The following is a 12,860-nucleotide window of genomic DNA, read 5'->3' on the forward strand; positions in this document are numbered from 1 at the left end:
TTGCTGTAGAAGATGCCACCCACACACTGCAGATGACAAGGGACCCAGACACCTCCCCTCCCTCTCAAATACAAGGAGGAGCCCTTGTAGTGTAGCAGCCCCCAAAGAGACACACTCCTAATAGTTATTACCGTGCTGCAGAGCATGTGGCCTGGGGCTCCTCCACAAACAACCCTGAATGGCTTGAGGAAAAAGTGGTGTCCAAAAAGACCAAAAGATAGAATGGTTAATTCACTTTCTGTGGGCTCCTAACTTGTCAAGGTGAAAAAAAAAAAAAACAAATCGTAGACTCTCTAGGCACTCTAAATCCAATTAGTTCCAACTCCACAGTCATAGATGACTCAGCCCTGCAGAGTTTGGTCTCTTCTTATGCAAATTGGGAGCTTGACGACAGCTTTCTGTCGCTTCCCAGGAGAATAGATAACAGTAATACCAACAGCAATAACGGACTCACTGTCAGGACTCACTCAACAACATTTATTTCCTTCTCCGGTCTCCTGATCCAAGGGCTCCATCAATGCAATAAGGGAGATTATTGGTCATCTTTTGCAAGCATTGGGTAGATTTGGTGTTAAATCCCCCCCAGCACACAAAGGAGCAGTGTTGACCCAGGATTAAGATGTGGGTGGGAGGAAAGAAAACTCGCTTAGTATCAGCACACCTTCACCAAGAAAGCAAGAGGGAGCCAGATCACACTACATCGTATATTAGGAAGGACTATGGAGATAACAAATAGCATGAATGCCATGAGCTCCAGCAACCTCAGATTTCAGTGGGTTGTGGCTGAGCACTGACTTTTCAGTAATTAACACCATTTCAATGGAGCCACCTAAAGGGAAGAGGCTCTCTGCCACATCCTCCCTCTTCCCACCCAACATATGGACAACGTTTCCAGGCAGCTCCTGCATCACAGTGCACCAGAAATAAATTCAAACAGCAATTAGGAAAAGGCAAGGAGGGCAGCCCGCTCAACATTTGGAGATGGGAGTATTTAGAGCACATTTGTTTAGCTTCAATCTCCCATCTTATATTAAGATAGCTTGGCAGGATGTCTTTACAATGGTTGCATAAATTCAACAGGGAGGAGGGAAGTAGCCTCCTACCCTCGTGTGTATGTGTGTGTGTGTGTGTGTGTGTGTGTATGTGTGTCTGCATCTTTCTGGGCTTCAATTGTATTTTTCTCTTCATTTAGTTCTAGGCCTTCCATTAGAAGAGAAGATGAGAGCCCCCTGGTGGCTGCAATTAATTCTTCGTTTCTTAGAGGCATTGAAACATGTCCTCTTGAGTTGGGAAATTCCTATGCCTTGTTTTGATTAGTGAATCTACTTCATTAAACAAGGCCCGGTCCCCTGGTGGTATCACACCTTGAATTTCTTTGATGTCCATCCTCTGCATTTAGGCAAATAATCAAGGCACCTTCTGAAAAAATATAAAAATACCACTTCAGTAATTACATCCCAGATGTTTATCTAACACTATTTATTGGGTATCTTGGCAAAGTCTGACACCCTACGAAGTATAAGAAAAAAAATACATAAGAAAAAAAAATACAAGGAAGTTTAAGTCACCTTTGACCTTGAGAAGTTTACGTCAGAGAACGACAGAAAAGAATGACCTTGAGGGTTTTAAAGCTGTGTTTTCTCTATAAAACTGACCTAGTTTATCAAGTGAATGAGGTTCTTATCAGAGCTATGCCTCTAGACTCCCTGCCTTCTTTCATTCTCCTAAACTCCAATCCAATTACAGACAATTTAAAACCAACTCTCTACTTGCATTCCTGTTGACATAAGCTTCATTAACTCAGGGCACTATCTTTTCAGATCCTTCCAATATATACCTTAAATTTTTGGGTTTTTGACAATAATTTGAGTATGTACAATGGACTGTTTCCCAGAGGCTCATGGGTCCTTTGTCTAAGGATACTGAGAAGTAATGGGACCATAAAAATGTGGGGTCTGGCGGATAGTAAAGCAATGGGATAAAATGCTCAAAAATGAATGGCTGTTCTTCTGTAGGGACTGGGCTAGTTCTCTCAGGGAGCTAGATGAGCTCTCTGTGGAGAAGCTCCGCCTCTCTCTGCCCTGTCTTGTGGACAGGCCTCTCTTGCTTGCCCTTCCACTCCCCCTCTTCATCATAACCAGCAAAAGCCCAGCCAGAAGCTGAGCAGACCCTGACCCCGTGCTCCTGGACGCCCATGGTCAGCACAGGCATTTACTGTAGAACTCAGACTGTATAATAGTGATTACATTGGAAAGGCTTAAAAAGCAAAGCCTAAACCTTAGTCCATCTAGTTTCCTTCTTCAAAGCAGCTCTAAGTCCACATGAGTTGATTATACTTAAAGAGATATAAGTAGGCTCTTTAAAAAAATGATTCCCTGCTGTCTGGTTGCTCTTACTTTTCTCTTTCGATGAACATTGCTGACAATTCAGAGTAAAGCAGGCTACTTCGTCTTTCTTAAAGAACTACATAGAAGTCTATTATATGCATCATAATTTATTTAATCAGTTCCCTGTTGGTGGAAATTCAGACCTTCTTCAATCATTTACTATTACAAGTTGGCACTGTGGTGAATATCTTCATACAGACCTCATTTGTACACATGCCAGAATATACTTAGACTAATTCCTAGAAGTAAAATACTGGATCAGAGGGATATGTATATTTTTACTTTTGACAGTTACTGCCAAATTATCCTTTCTCAAAGTCTATCCTTCCTGACAGAGATTGGGGCTCTGTTTTCCAGAATCTTCAGTAATATATTGAATTATAACTTTGAGTTTTATCTGTACCAATCCTATGGGAGGAAATGGAATCTCAGTAGAGTTTTAACTTAAATTATTCTTATGTTGAGTGAAGTTAAATATCACATAAGAACATTTTAAAAGTATTAAACTATATCTCCATATTTATTTATAATCATTTTTGACAGTACCAGAAAAGTAATCCAGGGCTTTACATATACAAGGCAAGTGGTGTGCCACCAAGTTACATAAACCACCAGACTATGACATATATGACATATATGAATTTTCTATAAACATGCTTTCTATATATCTTAGCCTATCTCCCTTCCTTCCTCCTTCCTTTTCTCCCCCCCCCCCCTTTCTGCCCTAGCTCAATAGTTTTAACTGTCAACTTGACCGGACCTAGACTCACCTAGGAAGAGACTTAGTGGGAAATTATCTCGATCAGGTTGACTTGTGCGCATGTCTGTGGATGACTGCCTTGATTGTTGATTAATATAGGAAGATCCACTCTGAATTTATACAGCTCCATTTCATGGGGTGGGCCTGGGACTCTATGAGAGTAGACAGAACTAGCTGAGAACTAGGCAGGAAAAAAACATTCTTGTAATTATTTTCTGCTCTTGACCAAGAACATGCTAGTTTAGATTCCTACCTGAACTTCACCACAGCAGTGGACTATGGCCTGGAACCGTAATTTGAAAAAGCTCTAAGTCACTTTTGACAAGATGTTTTATTTTATTTTACTCTTTTTAAAAAAAATAAATGTATTTATTATATATTTAAGTATACTGTAGCTGTCTTCAGACACCCCAGAAGAGGGCATCAGATCTCATTACAGGTGGTTGTGAGTCACCATGTGGTTGCTGGGATTTGAACTCGGAACCTCCAGAAGAGCAGTCAGTGCTCTTAACTGCTGAGCCATCTCCCCAGCCCAACAAGAATGTTTTATTGCAGCAACAGAAATGATTCTCCCTGCTTTCTCTGTTCCCTGGAAGTGTTTATCAGGTAGTCTCCAAAATGCCAGCTCCCCAAATGACCCCCAAAATGCCAGCACCGACACATGTATATACACCCTCCCATAATGTACCATGATGTGTGACCTATAAAACATACCAAGAAGGATAGTAATGATGGCCTATAATTTTCCAGATTAGCTTATAAAATGTGTTTAGCTTACATCTTGGAGGCTGTCTTGAGCCGCTACTTTGGGTACTCAGTAATCCTGACATGAACAGACAGATGATGGAGTCATGTGTGGGGTAATGGAAGTCTGCAGTGATGGACAGAAGCCTCCAGCACATCTCACACACACAACCACAGTAATGGTCCTCTGGGCTCATGAGCTGGGCTCATCGATCTAGCCTTGCTCCATCCAGGTTCTGCCCCTTAGTCCTGTGAGATTAAAACAAAACAAAACAAACAAACAAAAAAAAAACAAAAAACAACCACTTGCTGGTTGTATTAGTTAGGGTTTGACTGCTGTGAACAGACACCATGACCAATGCAAGTTTTATGAAAGACAACATTTACTTGGGGCTGGCTTACAGGTTCAGAGGTTAAGTCCATTGTCGTCAAGGCAGAAACATGGCAGTGTCCAGACAGGTATGGTGCAGGAGGAGCTGAGGGGTCTACATCGTTATCCAAAGGAAGCCAGGAACATTCTGGGCATACTCAGGCATCTAGAAGGAAGATCTCTAAGCCCAACCCCACAGTGACAACTTCCTCCAACAAGGCCACACCTTCTAATAGTGCCACTCCCTGGGACAAGCATATACAAACCATCACACTGGTTTTGCTTGGTTTTTATATCTCAACTAATGTCAGTACAGAGTTCTCTATATATTAAGAAAAATGGTTCTTTCTCTTATGTTTCAGCTTAAGAAACTTTAAAATACCTTTTTTGTTGAGTAATTATTGGTTCTCTTTATATATTCTTTTTTTTCTTTTTACTTCCTTGTCTGCCCCAAAGAAGTTTATTTACTTTTTTACATTATAAATCACCAATTTGGGATTACTTCTCTCTTTGGAAATGATGAGAGAGATATTTAGAAAAAAAATTCCAAAATTTCCCCTCTTCCGAGAATAAAGGCCCAGGCCAATTGAGACAAACTTCCTGCTAAAATCAATTAAAAATAATAGGAAAAATCATGTTCTTAAACAAGACAAAGTGGCATGTATTCTAATTTGTCTTTTGTTACTGTGACAAAACACTAGGCACCACTAAGCTGGAAGAGAAAAGGACTTATTCATCTTACAAGTTATGTGGTCTGTCTCTGAGGGAAACTGAGACAGAAGTGTGAAGTTGACGCCACAGAGGAACACTACTTACTGGCTTACTCCCTCTGGCTAGCTCAACTATCTCCCACAGCACAGACCCATGCATGTAGGGACTGAACCATCTACAGTAGACTGTGCCTTCATACTTCAATTAGCCATCGAGAAAATGCCTCACCGACAGTCGATCTGATCTAGACAATTCTTCAGCTGACATTCCCTTTACAAGGTGGCTCTAGGTTTGTGATGAGTTTATATCTGAAGCTAACAACAACAGTAAGAAATTACTAAAGCAACTTTTGAGAGACTCCAGGGCCTCAAAAAGGGAAGCAAATCAACAGGAGCCTTTGCTATGAGGATTCATGAAGGGACAGTAGTGTTAACAGTTTTTGAAGGCCTACAAGTAAGAGGAACAGGAGTCAAGTTCAGAGTCCCTGCAAGTTGGAAGGCCAATGTTAGATTTGCCTCTGCCTTAACCTAGAATCTCAAAGGGAAAACTACCAATGCCCTGAATACTTTTACCTAGAGTTTAACCTTTCTGTATAATTAGTCTGAATTGAAAACAACAGGGGAGGTCCAGAAAACTCTAAGCCAGGAATTAAATTTAAATTGATTCCAGAATGGTAACACCCCTAACTACCTGTCAAGGACACCTATCTAGAGAGGGATACCTTCTGATAAGGTACCCCGAATGCATGCTTCTCAGAGAGTGGCCGGTACATGGTTAGCACACAGCAGGCTGCTAAAGAAGGTGAGTGATCAGGATGGAGAAACAGAAGTAATACCAGATTCTATACACAGATCCTGAACACGTCAGTATGGAGGTAAGCCGATGAGATCTAGAAGGCTGTCTTTAAAGGAAGAAAGACCAAAACTGTTTGAAATGAACGAGGAATGACAAAAAGAAGAAAAGAGTGGGTCTTCTTGTCTAGACTCAGATGAAAAGAAGCACCAGTTAAAAGCCCTGTACATCTTTGTAAGGAGAGAGTGGATGTAATCACAGAGGACTAAAAGACTGACCCAAGGAAATGACTCCAATTTACAGGTCAGAGAGAGACAAAGGAAGGGAAATGCAGTTAAAAGAAATAGTAGACTGAGGGGTTCATGTGGTTAGAACCGTGTGTGTGTGTGTGTGTGTGTGTGTGTGTGTGTGAGTATGTGTGTGAGGGAGTGTGTGTGTGTGTGTGAGTGTGTGTGTGAGTGTATGTGTATGTGTGTGAATGTGTATGTATATGTGTGTATGTGTGTGAATGTGTGTATGTGTGTGTATGTGTGCATATGTGTGCATGTGTGTGTGTATACTACTAGAAACAACAATTAGTGAATTTATCAGTGTTAGAGAACACATTCAATATTGAAAATTAAATGGACTGTTACATGTTAATATAAACATCTGAAAGATACAGTTATTAAAAATAAAGTATAATGGTACAAACGCACAAAATACCTAAAAAAACACTTATTGTGGTACAGTTTCTATGCAATATAGAGCTTAAGTGTTACTTTGCTGGTCCTCAACAGATGACAGCCTATCCTCCATCCCCAGCCCCTCTTCCTAGTGAAGAGGTAAAACCTTCATCATCCATGTTGTTCCAGGAGGCCTCTGCAGTCTCCTCCTCCTCAGGTTCCCCTCTAGCCCCAGCAGCCTGAGTTCTGACTTCCTTCACTGCAGCTGAGGACAGATATGAGTTACATCACTGTAGATGCACATGGGTGACCTAGCGTCTTTGTCTTGGCACAGGCCTGATGTTCCCGAGGCTCAGACATCCACATTTCATCATTTTTATTACTTTTCATATGTACGAGGACAACACACACTGATTAGATTCTTGCTAGACATTCGGGTCAATTTCAGTTCAAGCTGTTATAAATAATGTTGCTGTGAACTTTTCTGTACGAGTCCGTTGGCAGATGGATGTTTGCATTTGTCTAGATGTACCTAGAGGTGAGACATCAGGTCACATTTGCACTCACCACACTTTTGAATCATCCACATAAGTGGTCACCCCTTGGACTGTCAGCCTCTGAAAATAGGGAGCAGGTGTATGTCATCAGCTTATTCTGAAGTCTTGCACAATAAAAAGCACACAGAAACAGTACTTATGAACTAAGTCAATATAGTTAGGAAACATTTTTTAAAGACAAAAGCAAACAATACATATTTAACTCAGTTTGTCCTTGGTTATATATGGTTGTGCTTTATGAAGACATGCTAGTTTTTAAAAAATTATGTAAAGTAAAGACATATGAAAGGCCAGGCATTGCGGTACACACTATTATGAGTGTGAGGTCAGCCTGGGGGTGCATAATAAGAAGCTGTCTCAAAATAATATAAAAGCAGAGAAAATGTTCAGGAAAATGTGAACTCTTAAAATAATACTAGGTGGGCTAGTGTTGTAGGATCCTAATGCTATGGAACTAATTCAACGATCAATGCATTCATTCCCTGTGTCCCAAGCAATTAATATAGGGTAACAAGTCTTGCAATAGGTAAGTACTTTGCAAACACAATGTAGCCTGTTAAAAGTTTTGATGTTCCCTGAGTGCTTACTGCTCTTGTAGAGGACTCTTCTGTCACCCACACAAGATCTCATAGCTGCCTTTAACTCCAGTTCCAGGTGAGCCCTGTGTTATGCTGAGTACCGCTCCCTGAAGAGCTCACCCAGAACTTCATGAATTGCAACCTCATCACTGAAATGTTCCAGTGATTGGACAAACTGAGGAAGACTGCCTTTGCTAGTGCTATCCTCGTTGGAACCAACAACAGCAGCTCCATTTCCTGGGTTTGGGTCTTCCGAGGCCAGGCACTTGCCTTTCCGCTGAGCCCAGACTGGCAGGTGGATTATGAGCCATATACATGGCAGAAACTGGATATCGGTAGCAAGCAGACCCAGACCCTGGTCCAAGAGTACTTTTCCTGGGAGGGGGCCTTCCATCACATGGGGAAAGCTGTCCATCAAGGCAAGATCTTCAAGTGAACATGTCTTGCCAGTTACCTAGCTGCCTGCACCTACCCTTCAAGGGAGATGGGGGTCATTAAAGGAAACTGAACATTGAAGAAAGAAAGAAAGAAAGAAAGAAAGAAAGAAAGAAAGAAAGAAAGAAAGAAAGAAAGAAAGGAAGGAAGGAAGGAAGGAAGGAAGGAAGGAAGGAAGGAAGGAAGGAAGGAAGGAAGGAAGGAAGGAAGGAAGGAAGGAAGGAAGGAAAGCATCTTAAAACACCCAGGATATGGCCCCTCTGGGCATGGCTGTGGGGATCACCATGATTTCAGGAAATGAAGTGGGAAGCCTCACCCATCCCATCCTCCCATCCTCCCATCCTACCTGGATGCTGGACCACATAAGCAGGGAAAGAGCTGAGGCACAGCATCCATAGCTCTCTGCTTCCTGATTGTGGATACAATGTGACCAACTGTTTCAGGCTCAGCTCCTGCTGCTTCCACCTACCCACCCTGCGAGACTGTATTCTTGAACTATGAGCTACAACAAACTCTTCTTCCCTTGCTTTTGCCACAGTAATTCATCACAGCAATGGGAAAAGAGGCTCAGACAGCCAGGAATGAAACTATAAACAAGAACCACGACTTCAACAGTCAAGAGCAGCAGCAGTGGCTCCACATTGAGCTTCGATTTACTGTTAACTGCAGTAGGGAAACGTTAGACACATAGTAGCTTTGAATCTTCAGAATATTCTAGAATGTCAACACTATCCTACTTAAAGCAAGGCAGAAAGTGGCCAAATGGTGATACTAACTGATGATGCTGATGCTGATGGTGATACTCATGAGATATTACATTGCATCAAGCTTGTCTGTGACCAGAGTAAATTAAAACCAATTAACTACACATATTACTGTATGGCTACTGATATTTTTTTCACCCTTGGTGTGGGTGAACAGATTGATAATTGCTTTCAAAAGTAATAGTAAAATAGAAACTCAAAATCCCTTCTTCATATCCACTATAGATGCATCAACATATATTTATTTGTTATTTTTATTTATATACATCCAGTTATATGCACCATGTCTGTTAGGAGCCCATGGAGGCCAGTGGAGGGCATTGGTTCACCTGGACCTGGAGTTAAAGTCAGTTATGAGATCTTGTGTGGGTGACAGAAACCAAACATTGGTCCTCTACAAGAGCAGTAAGCACTCAGGGAACATCAAAACTTTTAACAGGCTACATTGTGTTTGCAAAGTACTTACCTATTGCAGGACTTGTCACCCTATATTAATTGCTTGGGACACAGGGAATGAATGCATTTAACAAACTGAGTTAAATATGTATTGTTTGCTTTTGTCTTTAAAAAATGTTTCCTAAAGGAGGAAGGTGATTGAAGAATAGGTGGAGAGAAGCAGGTTTATGGGACATATGGGGAGGGGGAATCTGGGAAAGGGGAAATCATTTGGAATGTAAACAAAGAATACAGAAAATAAAAATATTTAAAAAATGTTTCCTAACTATTTTGACTTAGTTCATAAGTACTGTTTGACTGGTAGCTCCTGGGTAGGTGAGCGATTCTTCTTAATCAGACTTCCGGAGTCTCTTCACAATCATGCATGGTTAAAGCATTGGAATGTCCATCAGAGAACCCCCCTGGCAGCAATCATTTTAGGTTCTAGCAATAAGTCAAACGCCAGTATCCTTTTCTCCTCTTGGGACCTTAAGATTCCAGTTTAGAAGTTATAGCCTGGACTTTCCAGTACCATGAATCAATAAATCACATTTATAAATTGATCAATTTCTCTAAACGCAAAGCCCCTTATGTACAGTCTTATAATCTTCAAGTTAACCAGGGAATAGAATTCAAACTCTGCTTAGCCACTTTTCATTATTATTTGTGTTCCTAAACACTGAAATTACACAGCCCTTCACTGGAACCATCATTTTAGTGGAAAATTGCAGAAGTTATAAGGTCGCATTAATTCAAATCAAAACTAATACATCTGCTGCCAAACTTTTATGTCCACAAAACCTCGGTGAAAAAATGTAGGAGCTTAGGGGCTGGAGAGATGGCTCAGAGGTTAAGAGCACTGACTGCTCTTCCAGAGGTCCTGGGTTCAATTTCTAGCAACCACATTGTGGCTCACAACCAGCCGTAATAAAATTTGATGCCCTCTCCTGGTGTGTCTGAAGACAGCAACAGTATACTTAATATAACAATAAATAAATCTTTAAAAAGAAAAAGGTCTGAAGAGATGGCTCAGCGATTAAGAGCACTGACTGGACCTTCTTCTGAAGGTCCTGAGTTCAAATCCCAGCAATCACATGGTGGCTCACAACCATCCATAATGGGATCTGATGCCCTCTTCTGGTATGTCTGAAAACAGCTACAGTGTACTTGCACATAATAAATAAAATAAATCTAAGAAATAATAAAATGTAGGAGCGTACTGGAGAAGACTGAGCATGGTCACTTGCCTAAAGCTCTGCGCCCCTTTGCCCACTTATCCCTGAAGCAGGACGTGAGTGATGACTCTGACAAACACAGCAGGGTTCTTAAAAAGCGGTGCTCAGCAATTTATTTTCCCAAGATGTTGATGTTCCAGTCGGCATCCCGGTGCCGTCCATTCCCAGCCTGTCCCTTCCCCAGCAGTATCGCAGGAGTCTGTGAATATATACATGGACCTCCGTTCACAGTCATCGCAGCTGACCATGTCAGTCTTTAACTGTCGGAATGCACATCCTTCAGACTCCAGTTCGTCATTACAGAGAGTGGTCAGAGGGCCATCCTTTGTCCCCGGAGAGGCATGCTTCGGGAGCAGATGTGTGAGTTATAAGCATCATGGGGGTTCCTCAGTTCAACCTGTGAGTTCAACTGGAGACAAGTACTTTGAATCTAAATAAGCTCTTTAAAGTGCCAGCAAATGGCCCTCCACCGGTGTCTAAATGTTCTGACTCATCTGGTCACTAATGAGTTTTCTCTTTCACACAGATCTGCAAGCTGTTTCGATTTATTTACATATACGTATTTATCTCAGGATGTCAGCATGGACCAGACGCTGGGCATGAATAGCTCAGGAAGGGTCTAAGGATATTCATAAAGACATAAAGTCGGGCAGTGGTGGTACACGCCTTTAATCCCAGCACTTGGGAAGCAGAGGCAGGCAGATTACTGAGTTTGAGGCCAGCCTGGTCTACAGAGTGAGTTCCAGGATAGCCACGGCTATACAGAGAAACCCTGTCTCAAAAACAAAAAACAAAACAACAACAACAACAAAAAACCCAAAATCAAAGACATAAAGCAGAATAAAAGGGAAGACCCTGTCAGGCAATACATGACATTCATAGTACCTGTCACAATTGACAAAACGCCCTGGGCCACCTGATCTGCAATAATCCAAGTTCTTACTGACAAATAAAAGAAGCCCCCCTGGCTACTTAGATTAGAGGTGTATGTGCTGTAAGGAAGAAAATAGTTCCCAACATTCCGGTGACCATCAGAGCATGTGCAGTCAGGAGCTAAGGGAGGCCACTGCATGAGGCATGGTCACATAGGGTCTAAGCATGCAGGGGCTGGACTTAGGCCTCTATACATTTGTAGCAGATGCACAGCTTGGTCTTCGTGCAGGTCCCCTGACAATTGGAGGGCAGATTGTCTCTGGCTCTGTTCCCTGCCATTGGATCCCCTTCCCCTACCTGGACCTCCTGGTTGGGCCTCCAAGGGAGAGGATGTGCTCAGGCCTGCTGGGACTAGATGTCCTAGGGTGGGGTGGTACCCAAGCCAGGGGGTGAGGGGGGGACTTCCTTTTCTTGGTGGAAAGGGGGAGGGGATAATAGAGGGAGGGATTTGTAACGCTGGACCCTGGCAGAAAGTAGGGAGCAGGGCTGCAACTGGGATATGAAGTGAACAAGAAAAAAATAAATTATGGAAAAACTAAAAAAAAAAATAATAATAATAATAAAAGCTATCTTGGTGGCCGTCTTCCATTGGACATTGGCTTCTCCTGTCACTGTGCCTGGAACCTGACCTCTAACAGTTTCTGAAGACTGGAGACCATCCTCTCAAATTGTTGAGTCAGTGAAAGGTTTGCTGAGAGAACAAGAAGAAGTGAATTCGAGATGGGGGCGGGGCGCCTGCACGCATGCAGCAGGGAGACAGAGAGAAGTGGATCTCAGAGTTGATGGGCAGGCTACCGATTCTCCCATTACACCATTTTCTGAACACACACAGGCTACATTTGCAAGAGAAATGAATAGATTCCATTGTTCCTTTTAAAACCTTGAACTTTAAGAGATTTTCTGAGAGTGGAGGTGGAGGTGGAGGTGGAGGCATTCCACAAAGAAACCTGGAATGCTAAGCCCTTGCTGCATCTGAGCTCCCCCAAGGTGGAGAGTTCCAGTCTGCATTCAGTTTGGAAGTCTCTGAGCCACAAGAAAGCTCTGGCAGGAGGAATGAGGTAGTCATTTCTCTTTCTGGTAGGAGGAATGAGGTAGCCATTTCTAATCCCAGGCCCTGCTGTGCAGCGAGCATGTGTGATCTCAGGGTGCTTCAGTTCTAGCTAGCGAATGGACGCACGGACAATGGAATAGTCACATGGCAGCACCAGAAAACAAAGCCTACTTCTGCTGTACACAGCTTGCTTTGCCTGATTTCTGTCCACTGGACACAGCGAATGAAGCAGCCGCCCTGTTCTCTGCACGGGGCTGCCATTTGCCCCTAATGTGTCTTTTCTGGGGCTCAACGGTGAGGTCTTAGGTCTTTTATTTTTACCAGTTTTGTATGTGATAGCTTGTATAGAAAGGGAAGTAGATCCTTTCCCACCTAGGACTCCCTCCCTGTCATCACGATGGAGCAAAGCTGTCCCACTAATATAGTCATCCCTTAGCATTCAC

Source organism: Apodemus sylvaticus, chromosome 14 (genome assembly GCF_947179515.1).
Source record: "Apodemus sylvaticus chromosome 14, mApoSyl1.1, whole genome shotgun sequence".
Taxonomy (NCBI): Eukaryota; Metazoa; Chordata; class Mammalia; order Rodentia; family Muridae; genus Apodemus; species Apodemus sylvaticus.